Raw genomic sequence first — 2747 nt, forward strand, 5'->3', positions numbered from 1 at the left:
GCGTCTTCCACTTTCTTAGCTATCTCCTATAAGATGCGCCGGCCACGTAACGTGACATGTTTTTTTTTTGAGAATTTTTTTCTTTCATATCATGAATCAGTATAAAGAAGTTGACCCGTACAAGCACACTGAAACGCAAACACAAAGGACCATGAACACCTAAAGTACTCTAAGACAACCATAGCACAAGAAGATCTACGGAGCCCTGTGTCATCATCCCTGAATCTTGAGAGAAGACCCCTGCAGCAGAAGGATCTGCAACCAGTCGCAAGCAGGTCATCATCTTAGACCACGCTACAATTGCCGCCACGTTGCTTCCTCTTTTCTTGACACCAGCGCTGAGAGGGCATGGACATCAATCCAACACACCTGCAACAGCCGTCGCCATCTTTGGTTTTGAGTACCGCGAAAAGTGTCCCTTCTGGAGGGAAGAGAACTCGAGTCATCCGACCGGTCCAGCACCGCGGCCGGGCCATCCGCCCGGACAAAGCAGGATCTCCCACCAGCATCAGCACAGAGGAAGGAGAAGAACAGCAGCAGCAAATCATACCAACAAGGAAGAAGAAGGGTCTTCGTCTTCCAGAATCCATCGCCCATCTGAGTACCCAAACGGCCAGTGCCGATGGACCTCCAGCCACCAAAGCCCGCGACCTCGACGAGACCCGGGAATCCCCAACTCCGCTGGCTCCTAGAAGAAGGCAAAAGCCTCGCCTGACCGCAAACGGAACCCGGAGAAACTTATTCCGACGCAACACCACCGCAACGGCCTCGGCAGCGTCTCCCTCAACCCTAACCCTACCACACACCCACCTAGCGAACAGACCCGAGGTTCCCCCTCCCTCCCGCCGCCGGAGCGGCCGACGGAGAGAGGGAGAATCGGAGGTGTCACCGGTGGCGCGCAAGGGTCTCGTCGCCTCCTGATCGTAACCTGACATGTTGTCATGTTTAACACTTGCTACTTTGCTAACAAATAGCCAAACGCCAATGAGCACACATATAAGTCTTTATCTTTACCTAATATTAAAGGAAGTATTGTTTCTCCACTTTTTTTTGGTCTAGCCCGGGCTGGTTTCGTAAATGGAGTCACAAATTTCATACGTCGCTCCTGAGTTTTCTTTTTCTTTTCTTTTGAAAACCATCTGCACGTCGGCATGTCCTTTCTGAGCTTTTTTCCTTTTTGAAAAAAAGAAAGAAAAAAAGAACCCAAGGGAGGATCAAACACAAGACCTGCTGGTTTAGGGCAAAGGTGCTAGCCACTCGCCCTAACAGGGTTATGTATTGAAATGCAGCGCTATTCTATACATATACACAGGATATTTCTGATGTTTTTTTTTGTTGGAAAACCAGCGAAAAATAGGAGGCCCTTGGGAGGATTGAACACTGGGCCTTTAATTTGCAAGCGAACGTGGTAGCCGCTCAACTAGATCGAGTTTGGTGACAAAATTGGCGCTGGGCCATAAATATACACACTGAACATTTTTTAGTATACGGTGAATATTTTTTTAAATGTAATTTTTTAACTAGCAACAAAATTCTGAAATGTTTGAAAATAAAAGTGAATTTAAAAATACACACTGAAATTTTTTTAGTATACGGTGCAGTATACGGTGCACATTTTTCAAATACACACTGAACTTTTCTTAATATATGGTGATTTTTTAAAATGCACACTGAGCATATTTCCTATACACGATGAACTTCTCTTATATACAGCGAAGAGTTTTCAAATGTATGGTGAACCTTCTTTTCTATATACGGTGAACTTTTTTTATTATGTGAATTTTTTTAACAACATGAATAAATTTTGGAATTACCAACTTCCATTTTAAAAGGATACGAACATTTTCTAAAAAATTGAACAAATTTTGAAATTCTGAATGAAAGGTTCAAAAAAGTTGGCCATCTAAACGCTGCCTCCAGCGAAGCGGCAATGTTTTGACGCTCACAAGGGTCAAATAGAATCGGCGGGGTTTCGTACACCGAGTCACAATTTGTGTACGTCATTCCTTCTGCGAAGAAGCCTTGGTGAACACTCTTCTCTCATGGACCCGAGCCTAATTGAGTTTCATTTTTTTGGAAAATCAGCAAAAAAATATGTGCATTAGTGGGATTCAAACGGCTACATGAGGTGCAAATCCCTTCAGATTCAGAGTCATGTGCTTGGCCAAATACCAGACCCAGCTGGTCATATTCGTCTTCTCTTTGTCTGGCCCCCGTGCCGGACAATGGCATGCCGTCGCATTTGATGGTTGGAGCGCTCCTCCACTGCGAAGTTATTCAAGGCGAAGATGTGCGATCCTCCACTGCGTTCGGATGCTTCTGCTGGGCGATACCTGGGATCGGCAAGTTGCTCATGGTCGACATTGCCACGATGGAGTTCTCCTCGGTCGACCTCCCGCCTAGACGTGTGTCGTATTATTACTTTTCTCCCGTTGCAACGCACGGGCATTTGTACTAGTTTCTCTTAAGTCTGGAACTTGCAACCTTGCAAGCATCGGAAGCAGCCATCTAAAAAAAGGGCAACACCATGTATGAGAATCGGCAAGTTGCTCATGCTCGACATTGCCACGATGGAGTTCTCCTCGGTCGACCTCCCGCCTAGACGTGTGTCGTATTATTACTTTTCTCCCGTTGCAACGCACGGGCATTTGTACTAGTTTCTCTTAAGTCTGGAACTTGCAACCTTGCAAGCATCGGAAGCAGCCATCTAAAAAAAGGGCAACACCATGTATGAGAATCGGCAAGTT

The sequence above is a fragment of the Triticum dicoccoides genome, chromosome 7B, assembly GCF_002162155.2.
Source record: "Triticum dicoccoides isolate Atlit2015 ecotype Zavitan chromosome 7B, WEW_v2.0, whole genome shotgun sequence".
In the NCBI taxonomy this organism is placed as follows: domain Eukaryota; kingdom Viridiplantae; phylum Streptophyta; class Magnoliopsida; order Poales; family Poaceae; genus Triticum; species Triticum dicoccoides.